The sequence below is a fragment of the Peromyscus eremicus genome, chromosome 13 (genome assembly GCF_949786415.1).
Source record: "Peromyscus eremicus chromosome 13, PerEre_H2_v1, whole genome shotgun sequence".
Classification (NCBI taxonomy): domain Eukaryota; kingdom Metazoa; phylum Chordata; class Mammalia; order Rodentia; family Cricetidae; genus Peromyscus; species Peromyscus eremicus.
In genome coordinates this window covers 2,712,083-2,727,496 of record NC_081429.1, presented here as the reverse complement: position 1 = coordinate 2,727,496, position 15,414 = coordinate 2,712,083, and the positions used below count along the sequence as shown (strand labels likewise).

General features: G+C 43.4%; 1 protein-coding gene and 1 non-coding gene across 4 annotated transcripts in view; one reads left to right on the top strand and one right to left on the bottom strand.

The window, feature by feature from the left end:
• Dis3l2 (DIS3 like 3'-5' exoribonuclease 2) overlaps nt 1–9,402 on the bottom strand; it is a 322,978-nt gene extending 313,576 nt beyond the window's left edge. For all 3 annotated transcript variants that reach the window (XM_059278396.1, XM_059278391.1, XM_059278395.1), the window contains exon 1: nt 9,339–9,402. The gene's annotated coding sequence lies outside the window, so the exon portion shown is untranslated. The remainder of the gene's footprint in view (nt 1–9,338) is intronic.
• Nucleotides 3,489–3,595, top strand: LOC131923737 (U6 spliceosomal RNA). Its single transcript, XR_009382672.1, has one exon. It is a non-coding gene; the product is annotated as a U6 spliceosomal RNA (small nuclear RNA).
• Nucleotides 9,403–15,414: the final 6,012 nt, after the last annotated feature.

Below are 15,414 nucleotides of genomic sequence, written 5' to 3'. Positions count from 1 at the left end.
TGCATGTGCACATGTGCACAGAGAGAGAAATACATACCAACACATGCATATATGTTTGTGAAAGAATTGTCTTTATATTCATTATAATTTGCAATATGGTGTAAATCCTGAGCACACCTGTTCAGTGCAGATGCAAATCTAATGACTTCAATCTGTGTCAGTTGAATCATTATGTACAGACCCCATGGAAATGGAGGTCAATTGTACTTTAAACAAACATAAAGCCAGTTCTCAGAGGTGAGGAGCTAAGGTTTCTTCCTTAGCTCAGAATCTTTATTCTTTTCCTGGAGCTCAGAATCCTTTTCATCAACTCTGAGAGATTCTAACAGGGCATTCTTCCTTGGGCCCCAGAAACATCTATCTTTGTGAAGCTTCTCTCTCTGATAAATTTCAGGTTCTTAGTCAGTGAAGATCAGTGTATAGCAGAACCTCATTTATCTATTTATTCCTAGTCAAGAGTTTCCCACATTAGCCCCCGTTTTAAACTACAGTGGTTTCTAAAGCACTGCCACCCAGACCCACTCAGTTCCTCCAGGTAGATACACTGTCTGCAGAAGCAAGGAAAGTGCTATGATTATGACCTTGATATCTCCCACAGAGCCGTGTGTTAAAGGCATTGGGAAGTAGCAGAACCTTTAAGAAGTGAGGCCCAGAAAAGAGCCAGGTTATGGAATCCTCTTTCCCCTTCTTTCTTTTGCTCTCTGGTCATAGCATATGCAATTTAGGTTTGCCATGTGCTCCCACCATAACGTGATACCTCATCACAGGCCTAAAGCAACAGGGTTAGTTCTTCATAGGCTGGACCTCCAAAATTATAAGCCAAAATAAGTTAGTTATCTCAGATATTTTATTATAGTGACAGCAGACTAACATAATAGATGTGGAAGTCCTAACCCTTAATGACATGCTACCTTACTTGGTTCTGCAGAAGTAATTAGTTAAGATGATGTCAAATAAGAGTGGGGATACCTGCCGGGCGGTGGTGGCACACACCTTTAATCCCAGCACTCGGGAGGCAGAACCAGGAGGATCTCTGTGAGTTTGAGGCCAGCCTAGTCTACAAAGCGAGTTCCAGGAAAGGCGCAAAGCTACACAGAGAAACCCTGTCTTGAAAAAAAAAAAAAAAAGAGTGGGGATACCCGATGATTGTTGCCTTTGTAAAAAGGAAAAATCTGAACACAGACACACTCCAGAGATAACATCATGTGAAGATTAAGGCAAACACTAGAATGATGTGTCTAAAAGCCAAAGAATGTCAAAGATTGCCAGCAACCTCCTGAAGCTAGGAGAGGGAGAGATGGAACAGATTCTTCACAGCCTTCAGGAGTCAACTCTGCCAACACCTGGACATCAGGCTTCTAACTCCCAGAGCTTTGAGTAGTAAATTTCTGTTGTATAAGCCTTTAATGGTACACTAGACCCTCCATACCCACAGGTTCTACCTTGTTGGATTCAATCAACACAGACTGAAAAGAATCAAGAAAAATATGCTGAATATACATAAACTTTTTTCCTTGTCATTATTCCTTAAACAATATAAGGATTGCTTGATATTATAACTAAACTAGAGGTGATTTCAAAGAGGATATGCATAGGTCACAAGCAAATGCACTGTTCCATATAACAGACTTTAGCATCATTAGAAACCTCCAGGCTCCTGGAGCTACAGAAACTGAGACAGGGATGGAAAAGTGGCTCAGAAGTTAAGAACACTGTTGCAGAGTTCAGTTCCCAGCACCCACATAGTGGCTCACAACTATCTATAAGTCCAGTTCTAGAGGACCCATCACCCTCTTCTGAACTCCATGGACATCAAGCGTACAAGTGGTGAACATACATACATACAAGCAAACACACACACACACACACACACACACACACACACACACACACACATACAAATAAATAATCTAGAATGGAAAAGAAAATGAGAGGCAACTATACTTTGTTATAACTGTATTCTGTTAGACCAGCAAATTAATCTACCATTTAATCAAATCAGGCTCATGAGATCCAATGAAAACCTCTCTCTCAACAACTTTTCCAAAATGGAAAGTCTAAAAACCTAGGACTCAAAATGGTCTATTAGCAGGCCCTCATTATTAAAAACAGACTAAAGTCTAAATAGTTTTTAAAGAAATCCCTTTTGGATTAGTTCTCAAGTAACCTTACCTATGGTCACTATTAGAAGATGCTTAAACAAAAATAAAGAAACAAATGCAAATTTTTATGTGTACTGAAGGTGGTGTTTCAACAAATAAAAGATTTCTCACTAATGATACTAAACAATAGCTCTACAAGTGAGAGAAATTAATCTGGTTCTTAGCTACTCCCCTACTTCCCACCAAACCTGGTAAGTGACCAGGAAGAATAGCAACAGATTTAACTGCAAGAGACTAAAATAGTTAAGTATTGAATACATGTCTACCATAAACAAATGCAAAGGCAAATATCTTATTTCCTGTGTTAAACTATTCCAAAGCACAGAAGAAAATGAAAAACTTGGGGCTGGGAAGATATTCTATTAGTAAGTGTCTATCATACAAGCATGGGTACCTAAGTTCCAATCCCAAGGACCCACGTGGGGAACAAAAGAAAACTGGATACAGCTACATGCATCTTAACCCTAGCGAGGGTGGAAGAGATGGAAGGACCCCCCCCCCCCCAACAGTGAGAGACCCTGTCTCAAAAGATGAGGTAGAGGAGATGAAGAGATGATGTCTCTGCAGTAAAGAGTTCGCTGAGCCGGGCGGTGGTGGCGCACGCCTTTAATCCCAGCACTCGGGAGGCAGAGCCAGGCGGATCTCCGTGAGTTCAAGGCCAGCCTGGGCTACCAAGTGAGTTCCAGGAAAGGCGCAAAGCTACACAGGGAAACCCTGTCTCGAAAAACCAAAAAAGAGTTCGCTGCTCCTCTGAAGGACCTAGGTTCCATTCCCAGCACCCACATGGTGGGTCACAAACCATCTGTAACTCCAATTACAGAGGATCTGACGCCCTCTACTTTCTAGTCTCCACAGGTACTACACACACCTGGTACATAGACATACACTCAGGCAAACAATTATCCAAAATAAACATAAAAATAAGCAAATCTCTTAAAAATACACATCTTTCAAAAACAGTAAGCATAGTACTTAATGGCATAAATACAGCATTATCACTGAAGTCAGAACGTAAATTTTAATTTTAAGACCTTTTTCAAGACAGGATTTCTCTGCATAGCCTTGGCTGGCTGTCCTGGAACTCACTCTTACAGACCAGGCTGACCTGGAACCCAGATCCTCCTGCCTCTGCCTCCTGAGTGCTAGAATTAAAAGTGTACACCACTACCTGAAAAAGTTTAAAACATTTTTAAATGACCTAAAAATTAACAAATTCTGCTCTTGACCAAAAAGATTCAACATTAAAAAGAAACAGATGACAAATTAGTCATACTAAGATAGTCAGTGTGCACAGTTCTAATCACATCTTTAAAAAAATAGAAACTGGTGCTCGCTTCGGCAGCACATATACTAAAATTGGAACGATACAGAGAAGATTAGCATGGCCCCTGCGCAAGGATGACATGCAAATTCGTGAAGCGTTCCATATTTAAAAAAAAAAAAAATAGAAACTGAAAAGTTCAAACTGAAGATCAAATACAAGGAAAAAACTAATTAAAATGTAGTTAAGTCTACATTTCTTTTCTTGAATCAAGGGCTTGTCTCAAACCCCTAAGTGCTGAGACTTCAGTTGTGAGCCACCACACAACACTAAATAGACATTCTCCAAAGGGAAAAATACTTATACTGTGATGTACTATGTGGTCCAAGTATAAAGAAAATACAAAATTCAGCTTACCTCAAAAGGAGAAGGAAGAGGTGGCATTAAAAAGAGAGGCAAAGAGCCTTCAGTTACAGTGATTTCTTAAAGCAGTACCTGTACCTGGGCACTCTGTCTGCTATCAGGGATACCTAATACATGTTTGTTGTTTGTTTGTTTTTTGCAACTTCTCAGTTATAAACCCGTAATTTAAAACAAACAAGATTGTACATACAATGATACTCATGGTCTTAATTCTAGACTCAGTCTGTCACTACTGTGACGTCCTCCTAAGGAGCCATCTGCAGATCCATGGGGACAGTGGTGGGGGACAACGAGGAGCAATGCACTCTCTGATCAAACACAAGCTGGTGACAATCACTTCAGACACCAGCAAAGATAATGTTTGCCTGAATATACCACAATAGAAAGATCTGTAAAAGCAATTAGAAGCACTGCATGAATGCTGTGATTTTTAACAGTAAAACATTTTTCACTGATTATTTTTAACTGACCAAAAGTCAATGAAACCTCAGCTCTCAATTTCGAGGCTAGAGTGAGTCTAATCCCATCTTTGCAGTATCACTGTCAGTTCTGCCTGTGGTGGGCATGTGGCTGCACGTTCAAAGACAGTACTGCACATGCTCCTCCCTACCAAGCAGAATGAGGAAAATCCCTGAGCTCTGTCCTCCACACTGGGCATTCCTTTCATTATTACAGAAGTCCACACAATGGGGGCTGAAGAGATGTCTCTATAGGTAAGAGAATTAGCTGCTCTTCCAGGGGAACTGGGTTCAATTCTCAGCACCCACATGGCAGCTCACAACCATCTGTAACCAGGATTCCAGGGATCCAGTGCCCTCTTCTGGTTTCTGAGGGCACTGCACACACATGGTACACAGACATAAGCAACAAAAACAACCACACACATAAAAAATGTTTAATTGTTAATGAAAAAAAAAAAAAAAACAGCTACCCAATGACCAATGACCCTATAGCTGAAGTAGGATTCTAAGTTCCCGTGATAGTGGGATAGTCTTTGGGTATAGTAAATTGACTGCTGAGATAATCAATAAATGAATTAGCATAAAGTATGCTGACTTCTTTGGAAGGAATTTTATGGACACAGATTCAAGACTTCTCATACAATAAACAATTCAATCACAAGCACTAATAAAGTAACTAAGTAACAGTAAGAAAACACGCTATCAATCAATCAATGAACCTGTGAATTAATTATGTGCAAGACTATACTAAGTAATGAAGGCAAATTTTAAAAGATGCCTGCCCGGGATCAGACTCATACAGTAGCTAAAGACATACAAAAGACTGTTGTGAAGCCAGACATAATAATAAAAAAAAAAACCTCCCACAGTTCAGTCCAACTCCCTTGTCATCTGCTTTCCACAGCCACGCCCAATCCAGCCAAATACATGCCCACTCTTCCAGTCCATGCACTGCAGTACACACTCGCCTTGCCCCCACCCACCCCACCCACCCCCTCAGACGCTTCTCTCACACTAGAGGCCTGCAAAACTTCCTGACTTCCAAAGCTCATCCCAAACACTTCCTGCATCCTTGGAAGTCTTTAAACAGCATGACCCTGTGCGCTCTTTCCAATTCCTCTCTGAGGAGGCGCCTTCCCTACTCTATCTCCTGTTTTATTCCTATACTTATCTGTCTTGCTAGAATCAAGTTATACAACTACAAAACCTAAATTGAAATCTGAACGATTAGCTATCTGCCTTGACCAAATCAAACTGCCCCATTTTCTTAAGCTTCAGCTCCTGAATATACAAAGTAAGGAAGTCATCACCACCCAGTGTGCACTCCTTATTGATTAATAAACAGGGTGTGGGTTCAGGAGAGGGAGTGTGAAGAAAAGACTAAGAGTGGAAGTGCCTCGGAAGGACAACAAAGAGCATGAAAGTTGTAGCTATTCACACTACACTCTATATCCTTAATGAGCCGGAGGAAAAGCTAACATATTAAGAAAAGACAAGAAAAATATTCAAGCTCAATGAAAGGAATAACCAAAGTTCAACCAAAAAGAAACAGGTATCATGAATACTTTAGTCAAAAAAAAAAACAAAAAAAACCACCTTCCCACACTAGACCAGACAGAAACACTAATAAATACTGATAACACGTAGGAAAAAATACCAACTGTATACAAACTAACAGAAAACTGAAGGAAAGGGACCGTTTCCCAATGCATCAGGGCTCCCCACACTACTAGCAAAATAAAAAGAAGACTTTAAAAAAACCCTTTCACCCTGGCCCTGTGAATAAAATCCAAAGACTAGAAAGAAAAGCTGGGTGTTTACGAACTGACAGCATTGAACTGAGAGATGGAAGGACAGACAGAGAAATGTGCGACACTCACCTCAAATCTATGAATGGCCACAATGCCGACAGCAGGGTAAACGCTGGCTGCCAACAACAGGAAGAAGAGAGTGAACTGCTCTAGAGACCCGTGACACTTCATTCAACAGTGACCACCACTCAACTGTACACTAGAAAAGACTACAACTATGGACGGACGCCAGCACGTGCAAGTCACAAGTCAACCTCAGGTGTCATTCCTCAGAAACTGTCTGCCCTGGTTTTCACTTGGGAGGGATTGGTTGTTGTTTTGTTTTGTTCTGAGATAGCCTCTCTCTGGGACCCGGGGCTCACAGATTAGGCTTGACCAGCAAGCCGCAAGGACCCTTCTGTCTTCTCAGCACTATTATGACAAGCACATGCTTGTCTGCTTTTTACATGAGTGCTTTTTACATGAGTGCTGGGGATATGGAACTCAGGTCCCCATGTGCGGCAAACACTTTACCGACTAAGCTAGTTCTCCCAGCCTGACAGTAAGTTTTATACTATGTGTTTTACTCCTTTTTCAAAGGAGTTAAAAAAAAAAAAAAAAAAAAAAAAACTGGTTCCCGAGTAGTACTGATTCAAAATATTTCTCATCAACTGGCCCCAATGGCCTATTTTAATCCCTAAAATTTTTTTTATTCCCAAGTAAAAGAAAATGGGTACATATTTCTAGTGGGCCATGGGAGCTTCTCCAACTATAATAAAGCACGAGGGAGGGGCAGTGAGATGGCTCAGCAGGTAAATGCACTTGCCCCAAAGCCTGACAACCTGAGTCAACCCCCAGGACCCACCTGGTAGGAGGAGACTCCTATATGTTGTCCACAGACCTACACACACACACACACACACACACACACACAAATTCAAATTTAGATTTTTTTTTAATTAAAATTTACAAAATAAAGCATAGGGAGCAAGTCGAAGAGCAAGGGTTGAGAACACAATTCAAATGCTAACTGGTGGCAGAAACACAAAGCAGACTATTCAGACACAAGCATACTGTGTCATCCCCATGCTACACACAGCCTAAGTCCCTAAGTAAAACCTTCATAGAGGCTTCTCTTTATTCAAAGCACAAAGAAAAATTCAGCTACAATCTGGCCCCATTCCACTACTCCAGCCCTCTGTCCTACCAGATTGTTCCACATGCCTCCAGCTCCCTTCTAAAGCTGTACCTAGTGTCCCTGATCCTCTCCCACCCACCCTGCCATCCCAGGGTCTCTGCCCTGCTCACCAATCTCACTGAAGCACTTCCTTTCCCATGCATCCTGAATATCTCCATTCACAGATCTCATGTGTAACTTCTCTGAACACATCACAACTGCAGCTTAACATCTGTGTGGTTACTGGATTGTCATCTGCTAAAAACAGGATTATGTCTGTATTCAATCTCAATTCCACAGCCAAGCACAATGCCTGGGACCAGGTGGACATTCTGATATCTGTTTAATAACTAAATTAAACAATATAATATCTACAGGAAAGCAATAAAACATCCTAAAAGGTCTTAAAAGTTTATTCATCTTCATAATTGTATCTTTGGTGGATCTGCAAAGCAATAGCCTAAAATCCTTATCTGAACTGCTAATGTCCTTCCGAGGCTTAAGTCAAGTGCTGAGCATCAAAGACTGATAAGCTCTACACACACACACACACACACACACACACACACACACACACCCCGGCACACACGAGCACACCACAGATAAAACATAGTAACTGGTTGCTGAGTAACCATTGTTTTCATTGTCTCCTGACATATGCCTGCTACATATGAAACACTCAAGAATATCAGTCAAGTAAAGAATAAAAATTCACAAGCCTCTTAAGTACATATTAAACAGTAACTCTACTTAAACTGTTGTGTTTAACATAAACTTAAGACCGACTGCAGAAGCAAAGGATCTCTAACGGCAAAGCCCCTGTTTTAGATCTCAAAAGGAAAAACACCAGAGATTTGTGCGTGGTGTGTTTTGAAAGAAATGGATCAGAATCAAGTGACTTTAGAATTTTCAAAATGAACTAAAGAACACCATATGGAAATATTTCCCAAACCCTAAGGAATATGAGAAATTGTTTAGTTTGTTCAGTCCCCTCCAATAACAAATACAAAACGTATCTATACTTTGGAGGTAAATCAACTATTATTTCATCCATAAACATATTCCTGAAAATGCCAGCCTACATTCACTTCTCCAGCCTCTAGCCTACTACACAGCGCTTAATACCTATCACATAGATTGTATTTAACCAAATGTCATCTTATCCTTCCCAATGGGGCAATGTGTACAATGTGTACAATCTCATAACGCTGCGGGTGCTTAATACTAACTGAAATGAAATGATAGAGTTTTGAATGGTGAATCTTAGTAAGTCCCTGCATTTTATTCCTAAATAATTCCACAAACTATTCACATCTCTGTTTCCACTCCATCATCATTATATTAAGTACAGTCAGGAGTTACCAACAACGTCTCAAGTTTTCTTAGTACCACTTGTCCAGCCTCAAAAGGAGGTTTTCAGTGCCACTGTATCTTTTGAAGTGTACGTCAGAGATATACTAACACCAGCCCCTACTCCAACTTAGTAAATTGTACTTGAAATTTTCTTCTCAAGGTTAGTCAAGTTCCTTCTGTATAAAACTGGAAGCGACAACATCTGCGGTACAATATACTAACCAACCACAGTTCATTCATAACCGGAGAGCTAACTCCGGGGGAAACCGTCGGTTCAGGGTGTACAATTCAGGGAGTCTCTACGTCCCCCCTCCCAGGGAATGGACACAGTGTATCACTTTGGAGGGCTCGGGCCGTCTGCAAGGGCCGCGGCTCAGCCCTCCCTCCCGAGGCGCCGCAAGCCAGCCATCGCCATCGGGGCCCACGACAGCACGTCCCCAGGGGACCCGGGCCTCGGGAAGCCGCGTCCTCCCAGCCAGCGGCTCCGATCCCGCCTCCCTCCTCACGCACTGCACGGCGCTACAAAAGGAAGGACCCGCGGGGCGTGAGGGGCCCGAGGCCGGGCCGGAGCCGTCGAGAGGCCACCGGAGGCGCCTGCCTCGGGCGCCCCGTGAGGCGAGCGCGCACGGCCCGGGCCGCGGAGCGCGGCGCGGCGGGCAGGCCAGGCCCGGCGGCCGGGGCGTGCGCAGGGGGAGGGGGCAGGAGCCTCACCGTCGCTCCCCGGAGGCCGGCGCCGCCGCGGACCCGCAGTTGCTAGGGAGAATGCGCTTCCGGGTCACGAGCGAGCGTCCCAGTGAGCGACGGTGGCCGGGTGGGGCCAAGAGCGAAGCGCAGGGCGAGTGGGCGGTGGAGGCGGTGGTCGCTGCGGCGGGGCCGTGAGATCGAGCGAGGGGCGGCGCGTGGACCACCCCGCGTGGGCAGCTCACGACTGGGAGACGGCAACCGAGCCCACTTTCCGCTCGGGGTCCCTCTCGCAGGATCTGAACCCACCACCTAGCCGATGCCTTTTTGCCGGTGCCACCAGGCTTAAAGATGCCCTGGGCTTCCTGTCCGCGCTGGTGAACAACGCCAGCGCCTTCCTTGTTACCAACTCTTCTTACTCATCCATCCACTGACCTGTCACTCCTTCACTGGACACCTGTTCGGAGCTACGTGCATTGTCGGCACGTGGGGTACAGAGCTGTGTAACACGGGCGCGGTCTGTACCCTAGAATGTGCAGGCTGGTGACCAAGGAGGTGACAGTGTCCAGCTCACTGAGATGAGCAAAGAAGCTATGAAAGCCTGCGTGAGAAAGGCCTGCCTGGGCACAAGAAGGGAAGAGCGTACAGACCTCAACCAAGTGGAGGAGGAGGAGGGGGGGAAAGTGTGTCAAGCCACGAGTAGATGAATGTGGTGTGAAGTCCGCCTGAAGGCAGCGTGGCCAGACCAGAGAGGTGTTTTAAGAATTGCTTATAGATAGGGGTGGAGCCTAGAACCTGACGACTCTGTGAACCAAAGAGAAGGAACCCCCAAGGAGTGTCCAGAGAAGCATGAGAGAAGGAAGTTTGTCAGTGAGGGGCTGGTCATCGTTGTCAACCTCCGTGGAGATCGTGTGTCCAGTGGTGCCCATAGAATAATCAAAATTCAAGAATACAATTAAATAATACTGTTAAAGTAGAAGGTGCTGGAATGGGGCCCACATCTGGTGAAGGAGGCCGCTGCATTATTCTACATGTTGAATCAAGAAAAGGCGATATGGCAAACTTCTGGATTTCTTAATTCTTTAAAAAGCCCCACTTTGGTATAACTTACATGTTTGCTTAAGGAATGAACCAGGGGATCCTTTGGATTTTGTTTGTTTGTTTGTTTGGTTTTTTTGTTTTGTTTTGTTTTGTTTTGTTTTAGCTTTCTCTCAAATCCTTCCAGAACCCTCAGCCAAACTGCCATGTAGGCAAAACTTGCCTATTTAAACTGTGGAGACTAGATAGCAGGGATTTGGGGGTTCAGTGAATAGGAAGCAGGCCAGCGAATGGGAAAACCCAGAGGAGACAGAGAACAAAGGATTGAAACAGTAAAATATGGGATGGGGGTGCTAGAAATGGAAGGTGAGGCTAAGAAAACCAAAACTAAACCCAAGAATCGAATGTCAAGGACAAGAACAAAGGAAGGAGAACCAAGATCATTAGATTGTCCAAGACCTCATTTTGACTGAACATCTGGCAAGAAGTGTGATAACTGGCGCTAAGGTGACAGGGTGGACATAATACCATGACCTCTAAGTGGAGTAAGCTTGGCTTCCTCGTGAAGAGCACAGCACACTTTGGAGTGGACCTGGACTAAAAGGCTTGCTCCACACGCCTATCTCTGGCCCATGTACATTCCTCATAGAACAAGCGTGTCCGTAAGCTCTTCTGAAAGATTTAGAAATAATAGTTTCCTCTGGGAAACTGTGACTCTATTCCTGATTGATTTAGCCAGCTTTCTATGAACATAAATCAATTAAATTTTAAAGTGTGTGGCTGAAGAATATGGGAACCCACAAGGTATGGTCAAGAGGACTGTCTTAATCCATTCTGATTGCTGTGATAGAATACCATAGACTGAGTAGTCTATAAGTAGACTTCCCTAGAGGCTGGGAAATCCAAAATCAAGGCACAAACCTATTCAGTGTCTGACATAGACCCACTTCCTGATTGATAATCAGCAATCTGTTCAATGTGTCCCCACAAGACAGACAAGACAAGGGAGTTCTCTAAAGTCTATTACAAGACTATCCCATCCATGAAGACTGTGGTGCCCGTGACCTAATCCCCTAACAATGACTCCATCTCCTAATACTTTCTATTACACAAGGTGTTGGGGATATGGGGATGGAAACAGACATGAATTCTGTAGCAAAGGCCTAGGACCAAATCAAGACCAGTTATGGTTTAGTAAGCTACATCAGTTGTTTGGTGAATAACAGGCATAAAGCCAACTCACGATCTAGGAAAGGGAAGGCCTGAATGCATGAGTCGATGAATTCTATCTTGCATATACCTTGTGGTATATTCTACTGAAGGGCCAGGTGATCCACTGGGCTCCATTTAGTTGGGTTTCTGTAGAATGTCAGTGGCGTCATAAGAGATGGGAACTTACTGTTGTTATGAAAGGCCTATTTTATTCTGTATTTCAACATGATAAACTTCATCTGTGTTTGATCTCTGGGTGACTGTCAGCCCATTAATAATGCAAAATGCCTTGAGAAATGTCTCCCAAGACACAGCACAAGAGTAGGACCACAATGGCCGTCCCTTACTGGAATATGTACAGTGCCACCTACAGCCTCTAGAAGCACACCAATTTGACTTTAGGGGGCATTGTGTCTACATCTTAGTCTTGTCTGCTGGAAAAAAAGTACTGGGGACCTTAAACAACAGAAACTTACACAGTTCCCAAAGTTGTGAATGCTAAGATCAAGGCACTGGCAGATTGTCTGGTCAGGACTGACTTCCTGTTCCTTGTCTTGTCCTGATCAGACAGGAAAAGAGCTAATTAACTTTCTAGCTTCTCATAAAAATACCAATCCCATTCTTGAAGGCCCTTGTGACCCACTCACCTCCCAAAGGCCCCACCTCCTATTATACTGGGACTGGTTTTCAGAATATGAATTTAGAAGACATAAACCTGCAACCCACGAATCTGCTATTAATCCCTAACTCACTGATGAGTTATGGAGTTGTAAAGAGCTGCTATTGTCCCAGGGCTTCCCAAGTCTACTTAATCTTGGTTCCTAAGCACCACTTCCTCTGCCCAGGACTCTGTGCTAACATCCTCCGAGGCATAGAGGGTCCCTGAGTACACTTCCCCTGTCACCACATTCTTAAACATCTTGCCATCAGGTGGTCCTGGAAGTTGTCTCTTTCACCTCGCCCAATTCCATTGCCATCAAAGACAGGGAAAAGAGCAGTTACTAAGCAACTTGGGATCAATTAAAAAAAAAAGCGTGTTGCAACCTCAAAGATGAACCCAGGTGATAAAGACAGGGTGTGCGTATGAACGTGTGGGAGTAAGTGTGTGAAAAACAGTGCAGTGACCAAAACAAACACCACAAGAACTTCAAAGAGATAAGGCAGAAGAAGTTCATTTGGCAACATGATTTCGTTGCTGTGTGCATGCTGATCTCCTCACACAGGAAGTAAAGGGTCAGGAAAGGAGTATGAACTAGGGTGAAAACTGAAAACATTCCAAGAAGCAAAGTAGAGGAGTGCTTGCTGGCCGGGAGGAATTTGGGAAGACTTCAGATGCTGAAGACCATATATGTAGGCTGAGTGCATGGGCCAAGAATAATGGGTGAGCAATAAAGAAGTCTCTCATCATCTCACCACCTGGTCCAGCGTCCTCACAGCAGCACCTAGACCCACCCAGACCACTGCTTCCAGCTGGAAGCCGTACTCTGTATTCTGGTTTTGTTCTTGCTTTACTTTAAATTTATATGATTGGTTTTTTCTTTCTAGTATTGGGTTTCTCTTTTCCTTAACTTTTAGAATATAAATCCTACTAAAACATTCCTTTTAAAAAAAATTCTTGAGTCTTATTGCTTTACTATCATGTTCTCTTTTTATCTTACAGTTCCCATTTAATATTTTGCTTTAGAGATGGCTCAGCTGTTAACAGCACTGGCTGCTCTTCCGGAGGACCAGAGTTCTCAGCACTCAGGGTGTGTCTCCCAACTGTCTGTAGCTCCAGTCCCACTGTGGATCTGACGCCCTCTTCTGACCTCTATGGGTACTGCATGCACATGGCGTGGACATAAATGCAGGCAAAATACCCATACACAAAAGATAAAAAAAAATTAAATGAAAACAAATAAATATAATTTCCATCTTCTATTTTTTTTTGTTTTTCTTTTTGGTTTTTCGAGACAGGATTTCTCTGTGTAGCTTTGGTGCCTTTCCTGGAACTCACTCTGTAGCCCAGACTGATCTCGAACTCACAGAGATCCGTCTGCCTCTGCCTTCTGTCGGGTGCTGGGGTGGTGGCCATCTTCTAACTATTTTAACTATCAAGTTATCATATTTTTAATTTTTGAACTGTGTGTGTGGTGTGTGTAAGAGGAAAATTTCAGGAGCTGGTTCTCTTCTTCCACCTTGTTGGGACAAGGTTCTCTTATTTTTGAATGATGCTTCATACTCCAGGCTAGCTGGCCTGAGAGCTCCTTCTCACCTCCCATCTCACCACAGGAGTACTAGGATTACAGATGTGCACCTCTGCATCTGGCTTTTTACATGGGTTCCCGGGATAAAACTCCAGTGGTCAGGTTTGCACAGCAAATACTTTTACCAACTGAACCTAGTTTTCTCATTATTTGTTCAGTATATTGTTCTTTTTAGAAAGTCTCTTACTGGTTTTTTTTGTTGTTTTGTTTTTAGTGCTTCCTAGTGCTCCACTTCCTTTTTAATTTCATGCACAATACTTGAAACGTGGGTTTTTGAGGCCAGCCTGAGCTACACCATGAGACCTAGTCTCTAAAGAAAAGGGCTTCATTTCTATTCTCTCTCAACATCCTGTTTTATCTCTCTCCTGTCCCTCTCTAATGCATCCCTTTCGCTTCTGAATGTTCTCTTTCAATCACAGACATGTCTCACCAGCTCCAAGTGGCACCTAATAACTGTTACACTTGAGAGAGAGAAGAATGACATAAAATCCACAAAACCCAGACTGCTACTGGGGACTTTGCTGCAGAGAAAAGGCTTCATTAAACAAGACTTTACTTTTCTTCTGCACTTTGCCACTGCCAGATCCCGGCTCCATCTGGAGATAATTTAACAAAAGGAGCCTGTTGAGGTGCAGAGTCATTGGCACAGCTAAACGATGTAGCAGCCCTTAAAGCAGGGGGGGCAAGGCTTCGGGGTTAAATCCAACTCCCCTGTTTTCTCACTGGGAGCTACTTACTCACTGTGTCATTTTGGATGAGTTACTCAACATATCTGAGTCTCCATTTTCCTTCCCTGTAGAACGTGGACATCATAGTAAAATATCTCATACTGTTACTATACAAGATTTAAATGAGCTAATAGATGTAAAACATGTATAATGGTGCCTGGTACACAGTAAATATACTGTTAGCATTTAATACAAAGCTATTCTAAATGGTGGCCACTCTTGGGAGTGTAAAATGACTATGCGTCTTATGAATGGCGGTCCTAACAACAGGGGTAGTGTTTATATTGCTGTAGCAGACCACATAGTCTGCCAAGCCTCGTTTGGCACCTCAAACAAATGGAACACCAGCTGCTTTGTGATCCCTTACCTAGGAAGCCTTGCTGGGAGCAGGGGTAAGTGTGTGCCAGCAAGTGAATATGTTATGGTGGCAAAGAGGGAAATGTAAATGAAGAGTTAGTCTCCCCTTGCATTCATCAATGCTGACTATGTCTTGGCCTTCTAGAATTCTACCCAGGAAACATTTGATTGTCTGAAGTCAGCCTCTGAATTGGGTTAGAGGCCTGGTCAGCTGAGCCGGGAAACAAACTCACACAGTATTATCACTACTCAGGACTATAATGTTTTAAGAATGAGGGTGTATGTGAGTATTCCTAGGGTAGGGGTTGTAGAAGGAGCATAGGTAGGAAGAAGTGGTGACTTCATCCAGAGTAGCCTGACCTCTCCACAGATACACCCATCTTAGTGTGAGGAGCAGAAATATAATGTACAGCCATAATAAAAAGTAATGACCATATTTTAAAATATCTCACTGAGGGGCAGCGAGACGGCTCAGTGGGTGAAAGGACTTCCCCAGGCCTGACAACATGACTTTGATCTTCAGGA